Raw genomic sequence first — 10,098 nt, 5'->3', positions numbered from 1 at the left:
AATATGACCGATGATATCACGAACTATATAACATACGATAATTATACGTTTGTGTATATATATGTATTTATATATATTTAACATGATCTAAGGATGGTTTAACATCTCATTGTGTACTAATATCAATGAGTTATAAGTATATTTTGAAACTACTAACTTAAGTTTTCAAAACGATAACTATACGTAACATTCTTTGATATATATACTTAAATCTATAACGCTTATACATGTATCGTATATATAATGTATTTAATCACTTTTTAAGGACTTAAATACATAAAACAATATAAGTATATTCACAAAAGATAGCTATATTTGAATTCTCGTTCCGTTTTCTCAAGATTTCTATACGTATATCTAGGGTATATGTACCCGTATCATACCCAGCTTTTATACGTATTTACTATTGGTATATACACATCAAATCAACATTATTACTGCCCTAGATATGAGGTAACTAGGATTTGTCAAGTAGTATGAATTATTAGTAAGAAAACAAAATTAGGAATCCTTTTCTTTCTTTATAAACTAAAAACGTTTTTATAAATGAACACCATTTCTTCACTCCATTTTCTCATACCTACACCCTCATTTCTCTCTCAAAATACTCCTAACTTCATACTTGATCATCTCCAAGCATTTTCCCCATCATTTAGCTTCAATTACAAGCCTTAAACACCATAAGAAAACTCTTTCAAGAACATATCAAAATAACCACCCATTTGAAGAAGTTTACTTCCAACCTTTTGATCTAACTCCACCACTCTTTGATTCCAAGATTATTTCTTATCTTTTGCAGTAACTTTGTCCAAGTAGCTTGAGGTAGTAACCTTGTTCATAATCTTATTCAATTCATATTCATATAGCTATCTTATTTTGTGGTATAAAATTTTAACAACAAGAACATAGTTTGAATGATTTCAAACTTGTTCGCAAACTAAATAGATCCTTCTAACTTGACTTTTAAAACACTTCAAGACCTGTAATATATCATAATGATATACTAACCTAACAAGATATAACTTGGTTTTACAAAGAACATCTTAAAAACTGAATCTACGTCGTCGGAGTGCAACCGGGGGCTGTTTTGGGCTGGATAATTAAAAACCATCTTGAACTTTGAATTGGAAGTTCATGTTCTGGAAAAATGATATTTCTTATGAATATGTTAACACATAAAAATTTCATGGTTTAACTCAAAGTGTAAGTATTTTTAGAAAAATGATCATTAAATGTTGTTTTTATGATTGAAAATGATCACTTTCATAAGTTTCACCAAAGTTTAACCTATAACCTATGATTTCGAATACAAACTAAGGTATTTTCAGTTCATATTCTTAAAATTTGACTCGATCCAAGGAAGTGGCAAGTTGAACCAACAAAAACGGAGTTGTAATGAAGAAACTACGACTAAAACAAGATTGGGTATCCGAAGCTAGTTTAGCTACGAAAATATTTGGAGAAAAAGTAAATTAATCATAACTTTTCTAATTAATATGATACTTTTATATACAATTACTTATGATTTGATTTTATATATTTCAGGACCACCCGTAGACAACACGAGAAGATTAATCATAAGACCTCATGATTGTACGCAACACGTCATTTGACAACACGGTACTTTATGTACGCAACACGTCATTTGACAACATGGTACCATGGGTCGAGATTAATTCTGATCAATACGAATACGATGGGGTATTTATTTATTTTATTTAAGCAACTAATTGTGGACCACTAACATCGGACTGCTAACTACGGACTAAGAAAATATTAAAAGTATATATATATGTAACGATTACTTAAAAAGAAAATATGTTGATATATTATATATATGGTTAGGTTCGTGATATCTATCGGAGACCAAGTCGAATTAAATACCTTCAAGGCAAAAGTGAGTTTCATTTGCTCCCTTTTTAATTGCTTTTGCAATATATATTTTTGGGCTGAGAATACATGCGCTGTTTTTATAAATGTTTACGAAATAGACACAAGTACTTAAAAATATATTCTACGTTGAGTTGTACCACTGGCATACTTCCCTGTAGCTTGGTAACTACTATTTACATGGGTATTGTTAACGCGAATCCTGTTGATAGATCTATCGGGCCTGACAACCCCAACCGGACTGGACGACCAGTATTCAACGGTTGCACAGTACTTCATTTTGTAGACTACACTTGGTACAGTGTAGTGAGATTTCATAATAAAGGGAATATGCGACATTGATTAAATGTTAAGTATGGTTACCAAGTGCTCAACCACTTAGAATGCTTTACATACACTTGCGAGTGTATTATGTTTATGATTATGAAATCTTGTGGTCTATTAACATATTGAAATGATTGTTATGATAAACCTATGAACTCACCAACCTTTTGGTTGACACTTTAAAGCATGTTTATTCTCAGGTACGAATTAAGTCTTCCGCTGTGCATTTGCTCAATATAAGGACATTACTTGGAGCCGATCATCGCAATGGGACTAAATGTTGATGACTTCGTCCAGGTGGATTAGGACGGGTCGTTTCATTCTGTTTTTCAGGGTCTGATCTAACTCATGGAGCTTCTGGAATATTGATTTCCAGAAATTTCGGGATGTGTAGATGACTTTTCGTTTAAGACTCGCCTAAATTCGATGTACGGTTTGGGATTTATAGCCTTCCAAAGTTCACTACGTCTTTGTAACGATGTGCTGAAATTTCTGACCTACTCGCGCTTTGACCGTCGCCACGGTCAAACGACATAAATTTAGGATCTAATTTTTGGATAGAGGTAAGAGGACTCACAAACGGAGCCTTGGCCACTGACCGCACGTCATTTCAGTTTTTATAGGGGTCGTAAAGGCTGTACGAATTCAGCTATTCGTTTCGATCTCTATTCTTGTTGAAAACTTACTTTATCTTTTACGTATGATGATAATGATGATACTTAAGACTTAACCTATTTACTTTTAAAACTTTTTGGGACGATTTACTAACTTAGTAACCTTTGACTTAGGTTGAGGACCTTTGGACCAACTTACTACTTGCTTACATTTTCATATCGACTTTACCGCACATTCACTGTGAGTTATAGCTCCCTTTTTACTTTAACTATTTTTGGAACTGAGAATACATGCGCTTTTTATGTTTTACATACTAGACATGAGTTCTTTAACTTTATATATGTGTGGGTGACATAACGGCACAAATTTTCCCCTTAGCTCGGTAACGTTTAACTATTGGTTTATGAACCGGTAGACGCGAATCTTAGATATGGATCCATACGGTTTGACATCCCCACTCGGGCTAGTCGCATTAGCATTTAACGGGTGTTTAATACTTCGTCCATTTTAACGCACTCGCCAAGTGTACTTTTAGGGGGTGATATATTATTTTACGTTAAGTTAGTTACCAAGTGCCCACGGTTAAGCATATACTTTTCATACTGTTTTGAATACGAATTCTCGTGGTCTACATTACATTATTGATTACAATAAAACTATAGCTCACCAACATTCGTGTTGACCTTTTTAGCATGTTTTATTCTCAGGTAACTAAGACGCTTATTGTCTCCGCTGTATTAGACTTGCTGTGTTAGACTTTCGTTGCATTGTTTAGAGACGTCTCAGTCATGGAATTTTTACTTTGCATTCATTACTTATGTTACATTTGAAATATGGTTTTATAATGACCTTAGTGTCACGTACTACTTTTATTAATGCTTTCTATCCGTAGAAGCGCGTTACTTTTGTTAAACATTTGTCGTTGGAAAAATGTTATCTTTTTATGAATGCAAAACTTTATTTTAAAACAGCATATAGTGTTATACCGTGTAATGGACCTGTTGTTGATGATCCGTACCATTGATTTTTGGACGGGGCATCACATTTGGTATCAGAGCATTGGTTGTAGGGAATTATGTTACATTATTGTGTCTTGACCGATTCGATTAGGATTCACTAATAGGACTAATCTACAACTTGATCGTTTACCTGATCTTGCGAAAACTGCTTATTGCAACTGTTTACTGCTATATGCTACTGCTTTATGGTACTGCTTTATGCTACTGCTATACGCTACTGTTACATGCTTCTGTTATATATTACTGCATGTTACTGCTTATTACTACTGCATGCTACTACTATCTGCTTTTGATTGCATAATACTGCTATATACTACTGTTGTTTGTTACCACTATATGTAGCTACTGTATGCCAATATCATCTGCTACTGCTACTGCTACTTGTAACCATTGCATGCTACTGTTATATGCTATCGATTATATGATACTATTATGCAAAGCTTTGTTTTAAAACAGCATATAGTGTTATACCGTGTAATGGACCTGTTGTTGATGATCCGTACCATAGAGGTTTTGGATGGGGCGTCACATTTGGTATCGGAGCATTAGTTGTAGGGAATTAGGTTGCATTAATGTGTCTTGACCGAGTCGATTAGGATTCACTAATAGGACTAATCTACAACTTGATCGTTTACCTGATCCTGCGGAAACTGCTTATTGTAACTGCTTACTGCTATATGCTACTGCTTTATGGTACCGCTTTATGCTACTGCTTTACGCTACTGCTACATGCTACTGTTATATATTACTGCATGTTACTACTTATTACTACTGCATGCTACTACTATCTGCTTTTGATTGCATAATACTGCTATATACTAGTGTCATTTGTTACCACTATATGTAACTACTGTATGCCACTATCATCTGTTACTACTACTTGTAACCGTTTCATGCTACTGTTATCTGCTATCGATTATATGATACTATTGTATAACACTACTGTATGATACTACTAGTATTACCCTGTTATGTACTGCCTTAGACTACTGTTGTAGGTTACTATTATGTGCCGCTATGATATACTATGTGCTAACGTTTCTAATTAATCGAGCCGAGTGTTAACTCACATGTATCCGAACAAACTTTGAAATTTCTTGCCCATAAGATATTTTCTCAATCCATCCCCACTCATCCGACTTTGGGGACTTGTATCCTGATCCATCAGTTACCACCATCCACCCGATCTCAAGAACGAAGCGATTCCTTGCGCAATCGAAGAAGAATTCCCCTCGGTGCATGCACAAATCGAAGTAGATCCCTTGAAAGAGGAATCCTCTGTGGAATGGATGGAGCAACCACACCTTGTTACACTTACCATGCTCACCGTGATGGGCCACACACGATGTATAAACTCTCAGAATAATGCTCAAATCTCACAACCTGGTATACTATTTACCTTCATCCTACACCATCCATCCGAGATCTAACAACATAGTTGGACTTAGGTCCCTAACACTCTTATACATTAAAATGTCAGAAGGGCATTTAAATCCCCCTAGGTTGGAGTATCTTCCGTTGATGCTCATCTATACCTAATGACTTCAGAGTCGCCTCAATCGCCCTATATCATTCCTTGTCCAACATGAGGACACGATTGAAGCTCTTTAAAGAAACCTGGAAGCATTGCACGAACTCGAGCATTATGAAGACATGCACCGACACATTTAAACATCGAAGCGTACTCTACGGAACCTACGTACCTACACTGACAAGTCGTGGGATAAAGTATGCATATTTCCCGTTGGGATAGCAAGGATGGAGCATCACTTAGATGGAGTTGAGTAGAAACTCGAAGTTGATCATGTTACCTTGAACTTGTGAAGTGATGACGGAATGGAAGTATGAATTAGTTTAATATAATGACAACTGGACGACGTGATTATATTGCGGTAATTCATACATAAGTTTCGATGTTGTTGCATGAGGAATATGAAGTGATCAAAGAGAATTTTGGAAGACACAGTGGTGTATTTATTAGGCAGACTACTAGAAGTGGAGGAAGAATGGCCACATGGCCAAGGAGGTCAAAGGGGACTCACATGGATCTGGAGTATAGTGGAGACTACGTTTCTTCTCAACAATATTATTGTTTCAGAGTTGTTTACTACTGGAGCGGTTGATACCCTAGATCTAAGAACTTTAGTGTTTTAATTAGTAAGCCCTTAACACCCATGGATGTTAAGTATATTTTATGGAGCAAAGCAATGGAAAAATAACAAAGGTAGATGAATAATTTAAGTTAGTACCTTAAAATTAACAGGTGGGTCATTTGGAGATGACCTCATGTCAACAAAACTTGGAAGTTTTAAAGTAGTAATTGGAAAGGATTAGTTACCTACGCACAAGTAGATGTTATTTGAGAAGATTGATAGAATTTTTTGCGGTAGTATAATAAGATTTGGTTGGAATGGACCGTAAGATTAACCTAACACCCATCAATTTTGGAAGCTTTGATGTAATAGTTAGAATGGACTGACTTTCAAAGATGAAAGAGAAAGTTATTTGTAGTGAGAAGATTCTTCACATACCTTGTGAGAACGGTGTGCCAATGATAGTACACGGAGGGAGGTGTAACTCAAAACTAAATCTCATAAGCTGTTTGAAGGCTTAAAAGTTTAAGAGAAAAGGACATTTTGCAATATTGGCACATGTGAAGAAAGTAGAAACCGAAGAGAATCGGTCGTCCTTTACCACGATTGGAAATTCAATGAAGTCCCAATCGTTAGTAAATTTCCAGAAGTTTTTCCAGAAAAGTTGCCTGGACTACTGCCACCATGACCGGTAGAGTTCCCGATCGATTTAGTGCCAGGAGTTGCTCCAGTTTCTCGCGCGCCTTATCGACTCGAACCTTCCAAACTTCAAGAGTTGCAGAGTTAACTACAAGAATTGTTAGACCAAGGATTTATTCGACCGAGTTCATCGCCTTGGGGCGCACCTGTTATGTTTGTTAATAAGAAGGACGAATTGTTTCGTATGTGTATCGACTACCGCGAGCTGAACAAGTTGACGATCAAGAATCGATGTCCTCTCCCAAGGATTGATGATTTATTCGATCAACTTCAAGGATCGAGCATTTATTCGAAGATTGATTTACAGTCATGCTATCACTAATTGAGGGTGAAGGAAGAAGATGTGCCTAAGACCACATTCTGACCTCGGTATGGTCATTATGAGTTCCTTGTAAGATCCAGCATCTTATAAATCACGTATGCAAGCCTTATCTGGATAAATTCATTATCGTATTCATAGATGATATCTTAATCTATTCAAAAAGCGAAGAAGAACACGAGCAACACCTTCGACTCGTGCTTGAACTCTTGAGACAAGAATAACTCTATGCCAAATTCTTCAAGTGTGAATTTTGGTTAAAGGAAGTTCAATTTCTTTGTCATGTTGTAAGCGATCAAGGTACTAAAGTCGACCCTGCAAAAATCGAAGCCATTAGCAAGTGGGAAACCCCCACTACTCCTACTCATGTTCGCCAATTTTTGGGCCTCTTTAACAACCCAACCCGTATTTAAACTGGCCCGTAAAATTTTTCTTTAATACATTAATATTTAGGTCCCAATTATGTTTCCAAAACTTATTTAATACAATAGTAAGTTCAATAACCTTAAAACATTTAATACATAAGTTAAATATCCAAACGGGCATACACGACCCGACTATTTTAATTTCCAACAAAACCAAGCATGGTGCTTTGGGGATACGCTACCCAATCCTATCTAACCAAAAGCACATCTTCTAAAGCAACCTACGCGAGTCCCCTAATTTTCATGCTTACCCGAGCCACCGGCTCCATGTAAATCTATAAAAAAGTAAACAACGAGAGGGTAAGCAAATGCTTAGTGAGTGAGAATATACTACATACATATATATGCATAAAATGGACACACCACACAATGATAATTGATATCGGCTAAAGAGTCACGTTTTCACCCCGGTATTAAGGCCCAAAAACAAGAAAGATTCGAACTTTGTCGAAAAAATACCCACTTCGTCAGTTAGAATTGAAGAACAAGTAATTACGAATACGATGCAAAAAGAATCAAGAGAATCGGAGCTAAAATGAAGATTCTAGAGCGAAAACGGTGAAAGACAAGAAATCAAGTTACGATTCAGGGAATCAGCAAGCCAAACGGCTTGCCAAACGGGCTGCCAAATGGCCTGCCAGTGTGGCAAATGGCCTGCCAAATGCCCAGATCAAACGGCCTCGTTAAACGGCTTGCCTTAGCAAACGGGCCCTGCAAATGGCTTGCCAAACGGGCTGCCAAACAGCCTGCCAAACGGCCTGCCAAACGTTTGCAGGAAAATGTTGTGCTTATTTAAAGGGTCTTTGTTATTCATTCCAACACACACTTTAATTCACTTCTTTCTCTCCCTTGTACAATATTAGTCATAATCTCAAGGCCTTCGACTCCGTGCGAGAAACCTAGTACCTAGAAAAGAACGCCGAAGATTGTATTAGGAGCGGTCTGGAGTCTTGAAGTTGTCACTTTTGTACTCAGAACTCGTTTAATCTACTGGTACTTCTATCCCTTATCTTTATATAATGTCTTCTATCATTATGTTCTGTGATATTGTTGCCATGATTAGCAAGTAGTTATCTTTAGTGTATGCTATGATGTAAGCAGTTATAATGCCGAAATAATGTTATGGTTTGTGTATGTTGTTGAAATGCTTTCCGATTATGCTTTAAACTCAATCGCTTTTCCAACTAATAAAACGTAGTTATTGGCTCTGTTATTGGGAAGTCACGAACCCCGATTCAGAGTACACTATCTGTGTCACCCCTTGGTAAGAGAAGTCTATCGGATACAACGTAAGATCGACTGAGGCACACTAGTTGTAGTAAGTCTATCGAGCTTTGGATTCCGACTGAAGACTCTTTCGTAGTGAAACATCTGACTAGACCCTTAGTACATTGTCGGTCCCAGACCATGCTAGTGTAGTCACCAAGCATATAAACTTCGTACGTGCACGCTGAAGCACAACAGTTGTTGTAAGCTGTACCTCTGCTAAGTAAGGCCATGGAACCCGGTTAGTGTTGATTAGTGCACTGCACCATAACGCGGTCTCAAGCATTGCACCCCGCTTGAGGGATTCTTAGTTAATTAAGGAACTGTTTGTTTAGACACATAAAGGATTGGACCGTTAAGATAACCGAATGTGTTCATGGAAGTCAGCTTGAATTGGCTATGGTGTTCTTTATGGTTGAACTCTTTTAAGGGCCTAACTATCTTTTAAAACAAATCATTAACGAAAGCATTGAAACACATCACGTCTCTCGGATATGGTAAACCATGTATTCTATTATACTTAAGAAAGTTTAGACCATTGTGGAATGTTAATACGTCACCCAACCGAGTTGCTCAATTGGATGAGCCGTCTGAACGTGTATGCCTGTAGTCAGACTGCACGGGCGTCGGGGGTAAGAGACGTTGATGTCTATTCAGAATCTTCAAGCCTAACGCAGTACCCAGTGACATGTCTTATGACAGGGGCGTTTAGGACCAATGTAATGAATATAAGGCCTCTGCCTATTCATGAGCCAACATTCCATAATCTCGGCAGAATAACTGATGAAGTCATAGTATGCACTCACTTTAACCTTATCTGAATTACGAATTTTATCGCATTTACTTTATTTGTCTTATGAATTAGAAAATCCCAAAATTAATTAACCATTACTCCTTCCTAACTATCTTAGGCTTAAATATAGGTTCGATTCTACTGATATCTCAAAAATACGACTCTAGGTCATACTTCCCTTACTTATACTAAGGAGTAGTACGATTTAGGCCCCGCTAAATATAAATTTAAAACAGTACCCACCCCCTTGGTGGTTGATTCTGGTGTGCTGCGGCCTGATGACACCGCACAAACAAAACCGTCCATTTCGGCCATATCAAGGGGGAGTCTAGTTTTTGGCACCGCTGCCGAGGAACTGGTATCAGGCAATATTGCTCTTTATCAAACTTATTCACAAGCATTTAGTGGTGTCTAAGAAAGACAATTATACACGGACTTGGTTGTTGGATTTTCCGAACAGTCGCCAATTATATTGGGACCAAAAGGATCCTGCCTCTCCGTGGTCGGCCTGGCCACTTGGTTTGTTGAATAGTTCGTACGGAGCTCTGTAATCGAAATACCAGGGAATCAGTAGCTAGAAACAAAAACATATTCAGCCATAGGATAGTTAGTTAATTAAATTACATTACCTTAGAATTAGATTACTTTAGACTAC

Source organism: Rutidosis leptorrhynchoides, chromosome 4, assembly GCF_046630445.1.
Source record: "Rutidosis leptorrhynchoides isolate AG116_Rl617_1_P2 chromosome 4, CSIRO_AGI_Rlap_v1, whole genome shotgun sequence".
Lineage (NCBI taxonomy): Eukaryota > Viridiplantae > Streptophyta > Magnoliopsida > Asterales > Asteraceae > Rutidosis > Rutidosis leptorrhynchoides.
Note: the sequence above shows the minus strand (reverse complement) of the source record.